Source organism: Canis lupus, chromosome X (genome assembly GCF_048164855.1).
Source record: "Canis lupus baileyi chromosome X, mCanLup2.hap1, whole genome shotgun sequence".
In the NCBI taxonomy this organism is placed as follows: domain Eukaryota; kingdom Metazoa; phylum Chordata; class Mammalia; order Carnivora; family Canidae; genus Canis; species Canis lupus.
The window spans coordinates 103,622,718-103,635,046 of NC_132876.1; the positions used below are offsets into that span (position 1 = coordinate 103,622,718).

The 12,329-nt window shown below is 38.5% G+C and overlaps 1 protein-coding gene and 1 long non-coding RNA gene across 8 annotated transcripts in view; one reads left to right on the forward strand and one right to left on the reverse strand.

Moving 5' to 3' along the window:
• Window positions 1-12,329, reverse strand: part of LOC140628624 (melanoma-associated antigen B18-like) — a 273,856-nt gene that overhangs the window by 17,966 nt on the left and 243,561 nt on the right. The gene's annotated exons all lie outside the window — the stretch shown is intronic.
• Window positions 1-12,329, forward strand: part of LOC140628629 (uncharacterized) — a 51,709-nt gene that overhangs the window by 15,307 nt on the left and 24,073 nt on the right. Inside the window, exon 2 of the long non-coding RNA XR_012026669.1 lies at window positions 2,708-2,788. This is a non-coding gene — a long non-coding RNA (uncharacterized lncRNA). The remainder of the gene's footprint in view (window positions 1-2,707; window positions 2,789-12,329) is intronic.

Here is a 12,329-nt window from a genome sequence, read left to right on the forward strand (position 1 = left end):
CTCCCGACACTGATTAATGTGTACAATTTTCTTTTAATTCACTGGTGATAAATCTTTGATTTTATGCTCCTACCGTGAGTGTGTTCTAGAGGGTCTTTTTGCTCAGCTGAAACAACACTTAACTCACAGAGTTGTTTTGAGGGTCAAACTAGCTAACTATTCTCAAACAGCCTTAAAAACACAAAATAGAATTCAAGAAGATGCTAATGTACTAACTTCAAATGTGTTATATAACTGCTATGTTTTAATCTGCTTCTGTTTCTTCACTGCTTTGTTTCTTACAGGTAAGAAGTGTTCATTCTAAGTTTTTTTATTTTTTATTTTTTATTTTTTTTAATTTTTATTTATTTATGATAGTCACACACACAGAGAGAGAGAGAGAGAGAGAGAGAGAGAGAGAGAGGCAGAGACACAGGCAGAGGGAGAAGCAGGCTCCATGCACCGGGAGCCCGACGTGGGATTCGATCCCGGGTCTCCAGGATCACGCCCCGGGCCAAAGGCAGGCGCCAAACCGCTGCGCCACCCAGGGATCCCTCATTCTAAGTTTTTTAAAAAAAGAGAAGAAAATATCAAGTAGAAGTAATTTCTTTCTAATGAAAACTCACCACCTAGAGAAAAACACCATTTTTTATGGTGTTTGTGTATTTAGGTGTTTTATTTTTTTTAAGATTTTATTTATCTATTCATGAGAGACAGAGAGAGAGGCAGAGACATAGGCAGAGGGAGAAGCAGGCTCCATGCAGGGAGCCCAACATGGGACTCGATCCCGGGTCTCCAGGATCACGCCCTGGGTTGAAGGCAGCGCCAAACTGCCGAGCCACCTGGGCTGCCCTGTGTATTTAGTTTTACACAAATAAAATGCTATACACATTTGTCTAAAAATTTGTACAGGGATAACATAGTTTTATATCATGGTCTGTAATGGTGCACAGTACTCCAGTTACGGAAATATAATATATAATATTAATATAAAATATAATTATATAAATATAAAATATAATATATAATATAATATATAATATAATGTTTTTGCCTCATTCCCCTTTGTGGAATAGTAATGTTTCAATTTTTTCACAATTTTAAGCAATGCTACAACCTTTTTATGTGTATCTACATGTATATATATGTATATACACATATATTATTAAATAATTTTGATATTTGACAGTTACATCAAAAAAGTGACTAGCAGATGGCAGAATGTCTATTTCCCAACATTCAAATAAACATTGACTATTCTTCTTTTTTAATCATTGGCAATTTGATCAGTTGAAAATTACATCTTGTGGACCTCGGGTGGCTCAGTGGTTTAGCGCCGCCTTCAGCCCAGGGAGTGATCCTGGAGACCCGGGATCGAGTCCCACGTCGGGCTCCCTGCATGGAGCCTGCTTCTCCCTCTGCCTGTGTCTCTGCCTCTCTCTCTCTCTGTGTCTCTCATGAATAAATAAATAAAATGTTAAAAAAAAAAAGAGAAAATTACATCTTATGGTTGTTTGGATTACACATCTTTGGCTAAGTGTAGGGCTGTATTTATTGTTGATATTTATTGACCATTAATATTATTCCTATTAAACTATAAATTTCCTGTAAGCGTCCAAGAAATTGTTAAATTTCTGATACTCTGCTCTTTTCCCATTACGTAGCACTATATCAGGTACAAAGCAATCAATAGATATTTATATTGGTTTTCTAAAATGCTTACTTAGGGGAATCCCTGGGTGGCTCAGTGGTTTAGCGCCTGCCTTCGGCCCAGGGTGTGATCCTGGAGTCCCGGGATCGAGTCCCACATCGGGCTCCTTGCATGGAGCCTGCTTCTTCCTCTGCCTGTGTCTCTGCCTCTCTCTCTCTCTCTCTCTGTCTTTCATGAATAAATAAATAAAATCTTTAAAGAAAATAAAATGCTTACTTAGGAAAGCAAAAGCAGAATCAGATCTATACACATACAAACTGATGGTTGCCAGACAGGAAGGAGGGTGGGGGGATGGACAAAATGGGTGAAGAGGAGTAGGAAATACAGGCTTCCAGTTAGGGAATAAAGAAGTCATGGGAATAAAAGGAATAGCACAGTGAGTAAAGTTAATGGTACTGTAATAGCATTGTATGGTGACGGATGGTAGCTACAGTCGTGGTGAGCGTAGCATAGTATATCAGCTTGTTGAGTCACTGTGTTGTACACCTGAAACTAATGTAACAGTAGGTCAACTATACTCAAAAAAAATTCTCGTTTAGGTCATTTTTATTCTATTGGAGAATTTATAGATTTTTCTTTAATCGTCAAGAGGCATTAATAAATGAAACATAATATTACAAAAATATATACTAAATATATTAACCTTCTCCTTCATGTGTGTGTATATATATATACACATACTAAAATATATGCCAACTCTACCTACTATATACCTATTATACCATAAAATATATAATATTTTTCCATTTCTCACCTGTCTTTTAATTCACATATTAGGTTTTTACCAAAATATTATTTTCCATGAACTTTCTAAAAATGTCACTCTTTATATTATTATGATGCTTTGAAAGTTTTCTCCAACCCCAAATTACATACATATGAGTCTATGTTTTTTCTAGTAATTATACAATTTAACTTTTTACATTTTATAAAATCCATCTGGTACTGTTCTAAGATGTGAGGTGGGTTTAGAGTTAGTCAAGAAAAACTCACCCTTTGTCTTTTTACTTTGCACAGCAAGAGCTCACCTGTGCCTTGGCCCTGATAAACATGCAGACTACCAGTAGCAATGAAGCCAGCTCGTTTTGTGCATTGAAGGTAAGAGAAATACCTGCTGCCAATCCACTTATGTGCCTTGGTACAATAATGCTCACCAGCAACCTGGTCTCCTTGTTCTATTCTGACCTCCCCCAAAGGTCTAGGCAGCAAAGGACCATGCTACTGATGCTTGGTATTTGTTGCTGGTTGGCTTTCTTTCCCCTCACTCTTATTTCATCCAAAGATGCAACACTGGCCACTGATATCAATGTATATTGTTGCCCTCCTGTGGAGAAATAACCCCAACCTTCTAGTGACCACATTGCATCATCCCTCTACATGCACTAAGGAAAAAGTGCCCCTTTATCTATAAACTAGATAACTAAGTTCTCTCAAGCCCCTTCAGAATGTTTCTGGTTAGGAATGTGGTCCCACATGCCTCTTAATCAGGATTAGGTGGCCAGCTATGGTCTGGCTTCTGTTCCCAGACATAAACAGAGGAGAGGTAGCAATAGCATATATTACAAGGAAAGATCCAGGGAAAGCCTCAACAATTAGCCAGATGAGAGACAGTATCTGCTTGAGATTGATCACATGCATTGTACTGTATCCTTGCTGTTCAGAAAAAAAGATTTTATATTGTCGTACTCTATTTACATAGCATTCTTTAAATAACAAAATTACAGAGCTGGAAAACATATCAGTTGTTATCACGGTTTGGGGCTAGGGGTTATGCTACTAGGAAGGGGATTCCTTTCTCATGATGGATCACCTCTATATATTGATTGTAGCTGTAGTTACATGAATCTACGTGTGTGATAAGAGTCACAGAACTACACACACAAACACACACAAAGTGCTTATAAAAAGTGGTGACATCTGAGTAAGCTCTGTAGTCCTGGTTTTGATATTGTACTATAATCCTATATGATTTTATTATTGGAGGAAGCTGGATGAAAGGTATATGTGATCTCTCTGTACTATTTTTGCAACTTCCTAAGGATCCTATAATTACTTCAAAACAAAAAAACAAACAAAACTAACAAAAAGCCCTGTCTAATAAAAGATGGTATTTGGAGTAGTTATATAAGCTTTATAAATGTGAAGGGATAGTTCTGCTACACAGTCTGAGGCAGAGAGTAAACCAAATATCATAGTATCTGCAAATGAAGAGAAAGCACTGAGGTCTTCAGTTTTCCTTTATCCTGTATGTCTTAAAAACAAACTGGACTCAAAGGCTAGAAGTCAGCGAACCTCCAATGTTCAGTGCACCTTTTACGTTATCTGTTTTTGGACTGAATGTTTGTGTACCTCAAAATTTGTGCGTTGAAACTCAAACCAATGGTATTTGGAAGTAGGGCCTAGGGGAGGTACTTAGGTTTAGATGAGGTCATGAGGGTAGAGCTCCCATAACAGGGTTAGCATCCTTATAAGAAGAGGAAGAGAGACCAAAGCTTGCTCATGCTTATGCCCCTTTCTTCTTGCTCTCTCTGCCATGTGATGACACAGCAAGAAGGCAGCCATTTGCAAGCCAGAAAAAGGGCCCTCACTAGGGAACCAAATCTGCCATCACCTTAATTTTGGACTCCCAGCCTCCAGAACTGTGAGAAATAAATATCTGTGGTTTATGTCACCCAGACTCTGGTATTTTGTTATGGCAGCCTGAACAGACCAACACAGCCTGGGAAATCTTCCTGAAATCCCTAGCGTAAATAAGTGACTTTTCTTTATTCTCCCATAAGACTTTGTTTCTTACTCTACTCCTGAACACAGTGAGATGGTATTTATTTCCTTACATGTCTGATATCCCACTGGGTTGCAAATAAGAGAGGATTCTACTTATCTCCCTCTTCCCCATGATATGGCATGCCTGGAAAGTGTAGATACTGCCTTAGTTTGTTCAGGCTGCTATAAAAAAACACCATAAACCAGGTGGTTTATGAATAACAGAAATTTATTTCTCATAGCTGTGGAGCCTGGAAAGTCCAAGACTCCGGCATTGGCAGATTTGGTGTGTCACGAGAGCCCACGTCCTAGAAGGCTTTTTGCTCTAACTTCACATGGCAAAAGGGTCTAGGATTCTCTCTCAGGCCTCTTTGATAAGAGCATTAATCCCATTCATGAGGCTCTACCCTCATGACCTGATCACTTCACAAAGGCCCCATCTCTTTTTTTTTTTTTTAAGATTTTTATTTATTTATTCATGAGAGACAGAGAGAGGCAGAGACACAAGCAGAGGGAGAAACAGGCTCCATGCAGGGAGCCCGACGCGGGACTCAATCCCAGGACTCCAGTATCATGCCCTGGGCCAAAGGCAGGCGCTAAACCACTGAGCCACCCAGGGATCCCCAAGGCCCCATCTCTTAATACTGTCACCTTGTGGAATAGAATTTTAACATATGAATTTGGGGGGAATACAGACATTTAGTCTATAACAGGTACTAGTAAAATTCTGTTGAGAAACACTATTAAGTAAACCTGAATTAAAGTATGACTGAGCAAGAATAAGGAGAACTTACATCAAATACTATGTCAACATGTAGAATACACACCTGTGTCATGTAGTTGCATGATATTATGTGATTTTTGTCTCCTGTTTTATATGTTAGTTATCTATATATTTTCATTGCTTCTTAGGCTTTTGGAGACCAAAAGCAGAAGAAAAGGTTGTAGGGTTGAGGTGAGGGTTAGGGTTAAAGTAGAGGGTGGGGGGGGGGATGGGCAGTAAAGAAATCAGATAACTAAATTGTATTTGTTAAGTGTAAATTTTCTAACAGGGTGATAGTAGTTTATGTTGAATTAAATAAGATGGGAAATGACTTCTCTGTCACATGACAAACTGTCCAGTAGTGAGTTTTCCAGGCTGGGAGGACAGAATTGCCACAAGCAGAGACTAGGTTCCTTCCCTCTTGCTCCGCCAACGTGCTGGACTAGTTTCCCCCTCCACATGGTAGAGTTTGGTCACTGCCACAACCAAATTCTAGCTTACAGAATGAGGAAAGACAACATCTAGGACAAGCAGCTTTGCCTCTAAGAAGATGACATGAATGGTTTCATGCTGTGTCTTGAGCCTAGTTAGTAGCAAGGGAGTCTGGGAAATATAGGCTGTGCCTCAGAGGCATTCTGCGTGCCCAGCTTACATTCTGTAGATTCTCAAGAGACATGTAATAATATACAACTATGCATTTGTCTATAACATTTGAAAATCAATCAAGTGTATTTACTCAATAACATATTTAATCCCACTTTTCTAGGAGACTATATTTGAATTCATTTCCTCTCTCTGCAACATACTTATTGTATTGACCTTGAATCTAAACTTCAGTTGTATTTCATTTTTAAACAGTTATACTGACACCTTTCAAGACTGCTTTGTGACAACTGTGATAATTAAATAAGATAATTTATTGTGACAGTTACATGTGATAATGAATATAAGTTGCTTCTCATAGATTCTGTGCTCACAAATGGTAGCTATTATTTGTAGATGGTCACATTTCATTATCATCTTTTAAAATGTTCACTAGAGGTCCTTATTTTAAGGCCATTCCTGTGCAAAATCAACTGTGTAATGTGACAAAACTTGTACTTTTTGGATTGCTAAGTTTAATGGAAACTTGGGGATTTAATCCCTCAACCAATGTAGGAAAAATAACTAATTCACACATCAATTACTAGACACAGAACCAAATGTGCCAGCCATCAGTATATTTCACAAATAGTAAAGATAGCCACACTGAGAAATATTTTCCAGTAATTTTCAAAGCTTAATATATTCCTAGATTTTTATCTATTTGAATATATAAAAGAGAGAGCATATATTCTGGGAAATTTTTAAACTCTGCATTAATCACGTTGATAACTTTGCAGTCTGCATTTTTGTAATAATATGAGATGGATGTAAAGGAAGGAAAATTATGTACACATTTAGCATATAACCTACAAATCGAGAGAAAGCACTACAAGAATATAGAACACACATGTGATTATTATGCTTTATTTAAAACATGTGTGTTTCTAAATTTAAGGTAGAGCTCTGAATTATTTTTTTTGAGCTCTGAATTATTTTAAGAAAATTCGGTATTATTCACACTTATATTAAGGTTCAATTCTAGCATATATACAGTGTACTAGATAAGAGATGATAAATACATTATATTCTGCATGCCAAATTCTGGTCAATGGCTACTGGTGACTGTTGGGTTGTGTTCATCACAATTCTGAAGTCATGTTTGACATAAGTGGGAAAAAGGTCTGGAATTAGTTGGTCATGTCTGTTAGGAGCACTGCAGGACACACATAGGCATATGTTTGGGTTCCTGGTCACCTTGCATTATAATGCAGGCTGGCTTTTCAATGATCAGTAGAGTGCCTAGAACAAATGTGCACATCGTTACCCCTATGAATGAACAAATGAATTCTCTTTTTAGCGATTTCATTTTTCCCAACTAAGGTATCATCATGATTTGAATCTTTCAAAAAACTTTATATGTAAAAAAGCAGTATTAGGTTCATATCAAAAGTGAGAGGGAGATACAACAGACATTTCTCATATACCCTCTGAGCCCACACATACCTAGCATCCTCTGTTATCAACATCTCCACTAGACTGGTACATCTGTTACAAATGATGAGCTGACATTGACACGTTATAGTCACCCAAAGCCAGGATTTCACATTAAGGAACTCTTGGTGTTGTATATTCATTCCATGGGTTTAGTCAAATAGTGGTGTGTACCTATCATTATTGTCTCATACAGAGTATTTTCAGTGCCCTAAAAATTTACTGGGCTCCGCCTATTCATCCTTCCTTCCCCCACCTCTGGCACTGATCTTTTTACTGTCTCCAGAGTTTTGCCTTTTCCAGAACGTTATAGATTGAAATCATACAGTATGTAGCCTTTTTAGATTATCTTCTTTCACTTAGTAATATGCACGTAAGGTTCCTGCATAGCTTGTCATGGCTTGATAGCTCATTTGTTTTTTAGCACTGAGTAATATTCCATTCTCAGGATGTGCCACAGTTTATCCATTCACCTGCTAAAGGACATCGTGAGCACTTCCAGGTTTTGGTGATTATGAATAAAGCTGCTCTAAATATCCATGGGCAAGGTTTCCTGTAAACATAAGTTTTCAACTCTTTAGAGTAATACGAAGGAGTGCAATTGCTGGATTGCATAGAAAGAATATGTTTAATTTTCTAAGAAATCGCCAAACTGTCTTCCAAAGTGGCTCTACCATTTTGCATTCCCAACAGCCATGCCAGTTCCTCTTGCTTCAAATCTTCACCAGCATTTGGTGCTGTTGGTGTTCAGGACTCTGGCCATTCTAATAGGTGTGCAGTGGTGTCTTGTTATTTTAATTTGCATTTGTGACGTGGAGCATCTTTTCATATGCTTATTTGCCATCTGTACATCTTCTTTAGTGAGGTGTCTGCTCTTACCTATGGCCCATTTGTTCATATTTATTTATTTATAAGTAGGCTCCATGCCCAACATGGGATGTGAACTCAAGACTGTGAGATTGAGAGTTGCATGCTCTGCTGACTGAGCCAGCCAGGCACCTGTCTGTGGTCCATTTATTATCATGTTGGATGTTTTCTCATTCCTGAATTTGAAAGTTCTTCATATGTTTTCGGTAACAGTCCTTCATCAAAGGTATCTTTTGCAAATATTTTTTAACTCCACACACTTTCCCTAGACCTAGTGCCACGGATTGAATTACCAGCCACATTTTGGGACCTGATTGTATTGCTTGCTAACACAGGTTCTATTATCTATCTCCTTTATCTCTTGCCATCTCCCATTTTAAGGCAACAAACTATAAGGGAAGTCTGCTAGGGAACTTCTGATCAAAGTAGAGGAAAACTTCTTGGGCTCACCCTTCCCTTCCCAGCCTTTGAACTCATTCATGATGTCTGGATCTGTGGCAGCCAAATACCATTAAGAGGAGACATTAAACAAACAAACAAACAATATTCTAGGTTATAGAAGAACAGAGATCTAAAAAGTGGCAAGATTTTTTTTTTTTAGTGGCAAGATTTTTATGGCATTTTTGAGCAACTAAAACAATGCCTAAAGCTGCCTGCATCAAATTATTTTTATATAAGAAACATAAACCTGTGTTTTACAAGCCACTATTAATCATATTTTTTGCTCTGTGGTGTTAAAAGCCTTCATAAGATATAAAATCCAGTGTTTAGTACCGTGATTGCGGTGAGGGTAACATGAATGTATACACATGTCCCGACTCACAAAATTGTATATTTTAATCATGTGCAGTTTTTATATACCAGTTACACCTCAATAAAGCTAGAGGGGAAAGATACACAATCCAAATCACTCCGCTGAACTCCAAAACTGAGCTGCCTACCCAGCAAGTGCATCTGGATGTCTTGGAAATGCCTTAAACCAAGCAAGCCCGGAATGGATATGATCCCGTTTTCCCTGCAAAACTGCATTTCTTCTGATCTCTTCTCAGTGAATGGCACTGAAACTTTGGTGGGATTCTTGCTGTCTCACTCCTGCTTTCTTACTCTCACATCAAGTTCAGGAAGGTCAGTTGATACTACCCCCAAAATATCCTTGACATTTGTCTCTTCATTCCTATTTCTGCTGTCTTGTTTTAGAACATTTCATTATATTTTTTAAAGTGTAAAATATAATAAATACACCAATGAGAACATATAAATACATGTACAACATGGTACTTTCTTAGGAAGCAAATGCTTGTCTCCCGTTCCCTCCTCCGATGTATCTCTATGAGGTTACCGCGTAGTCTTTCTGTACTAGGAGTAAGGTTATGCCACTGCTTATTTTAATGTTTCAAAAGCTTCCCACTGCGTTCAGAATAAAATTCAAACTCTGTAACATTCCTTACGATGCACTTCTTGAACCCTGCTCTGGTCAACTTCTGTTTCATCTCCGAAGTGACCTTGCTATATTCCTAGCGTCCTGCACATATAGCCCTTTAACAAAAAAGAACTTCCCAAACTTGGCTTTACTTTATCTCCTCCACCAGCCTCTGACCTCAGCCAGGCTGGGGATAATATCTCATTGACTATTCTATACGCAGTGCCTAACACGACCTGGCCATTATAAGCATTCATAAAATATATGGAAAATCTGAATGGGAAAATTCCAAGCTTCTTTACAATCAAGTCTTCCTAAATGGCTTTATACTTTAAAATTGCTTTGTTAGGGGCGCCTGGGCAGCTCAGTGGGTTAAGCGGCTGCCTTCAGCTCAGGTCATGATCCCAAGGTCCCCTGCTCTGCGGGGAGCCTGCTTCTCACTCTCTGCCTGCTGCTCCCTCTGCTTGTGCTCTCTCTCTCTCTCTTTCTCAAATAAATAAATAAAATCTTTTTTAAAAAGTGCTTTGTTAAATACTAAGCTGATATAAGAATTCATCCCCATTGTACAACAAAATCATAAATATCCAAGTAAATGAAAAGAAAAAAACATTCCTCTCTTCCTCAATACTTCTCCAATTCAGTGTAACCACCTGTATCAGCTTTTTTTTTTTTTTAGATTTATTTATTCATGAGAGACAGAGAGAGAGAGAGAGGGGCAGAGACACAGGCAGAGGGAGAAGCAGGCTCCATGCAGGGAGCCCGACTCGGGACTCGATCCCTGGGTCTCCAGGATCACGCCCTGAGCCGAAGGCAGTCACTAAACTGCTGAGCCACCCAGGGATCCCCTCCACTTGTATCAGCTTTAATGTGCAAAACAGTTTTGTATCCATTCTACCTGGATTGGCTCTGTGTTAGTTTTATATTGCTACCATAATAAATTACTACAAACTTACTGGCTTAAAACAATTCCGATGTGTTAGCTCACATTCCCACATGGATAGATTCTCTACTTAGGGCTTCGCAAGTCCAAAGTCAACATTTTGGCTGGCTGTGTTCTCACCTGGAGCTCAGAGTCTTCTTCCAAACTCATTTCTGTCATTGGCAGAATTTAGTGCCTTGTGATTGTAGGACTGAAATCCCTGTTTACTTGCTGGTTGTGGACTGTGGACCATTCTCAGCTCTTCAAGGCTGCCTGCATTCCATCTCATATACTCACTTAATCTTCATATCACCAATGGTACTTTAAATCCTTCTCATGATTCAGATATATCTTTCCCATCTGCCATCAGCCAGCCAAAGGTCTCAAGTGATTAGCAGGTGCATTTGGATAATCTCTTTATCTTACTTAAGGGTACTGTGCCATACTACACAACATAACAGCAGAAGTAAAATTTCATCATATTCACAGGATCTGGAGATTAGAGCAGAATAGCTTTGTGGGGTATATTAGAAATTCTACTTATCACAGGCTCATTGGCTCACAGATACACCATTCTCCAAATGCCACTTTTTCCCACTCACAAAATATCTTCGAGATGCTCCCATTTTAACAGGCACATAATATTTCATACTCTAAATGCAATAAAGTCTACTTAATCATTTTCCCATTGATGAAAATTTCAGTGTTAAATTTTGAATTATTACGTAAAGATAGCAGTTGTTAAAGCCACAGACTCTGGCATTGAATATTTTAAGTATACTAAAGTCTGTGCTCCATAGAAGATACTTTAAGAAGATTATTTCCATCACCTATTAAACAAAGTAAATTCTTGACTTTGGAGAAATTATCAGAAGAGTTCTTTTTTTAAGTTTTTTTTTAATAATAAATTTATTTTTTATTGGTGTTCAATTTGCCAACATACAGAATAACACCCAGTGCTCATCCTGTCAAGTGCCCCCATCAGTGCCCATCACCCATTCACCCCCACCCCCGCCCTCCTCCCCTTCCACCACCCCTAGTTCGTTTCCCAGAGTTAGGAGTCTTTATGTTCTGTCTCCCTTTCTGATATTTCCTACCTATTTCTTCTCCCTTCCCTTCTATTCCCTTTCACTATTATTTATATTCATTTATTCATGAGAGACACACAGAGAGAGGCAGAGACATAGGCAGAGGAGAAGCAGGAGCCTGATGTAGGACTCAATCCCAGGACCCTGGGATCACGGCCTGAGCCAAAGGCAGATGCTCAACCACTGAGCCACCCAGGTGCCCCCAGAAGTGTTCTTTAGAGATAGAGACAAAGATAAGCAGGGAAATAGGGATACTTCTATACATAGAATACTTTAAATTTTAAATCCTAGCATTACTATTTTGAATTTTGATTATCTAGTCAAGATATATGTTCAAAAGTCAGAATATCATAAACCCTTGTTATGATGTTCCTGGCGACATTTCCCACAGCAGTGTCTATGAACTTCAAGGAACATTTCTTCACTTATGTCACGGTTGTTTACATGTTTTTCGAGCCTACTGATTTACCTGAGTTTAAGTATTGCCTCATTTGGTTTTATTTTCTTCGCAGCTTCTTTTACATGAAGGGTAAAATTATCATGCAGTGTTTACAGACTGCAGTCAGATAGGTTGGTCAAATGCAAATAACAGAATTGGTTATTCTCCAATTTTGTCTCTATATGGATCCCTTTTTTAAAAAATTTTTTTATTGGAGCTCAATTTGCCAACATATAGCATAACACTCAGTGCTCATCCCGCCAAGTGTCCCCCTCATTGCCCATCACTCAGTCACCCCAACCCC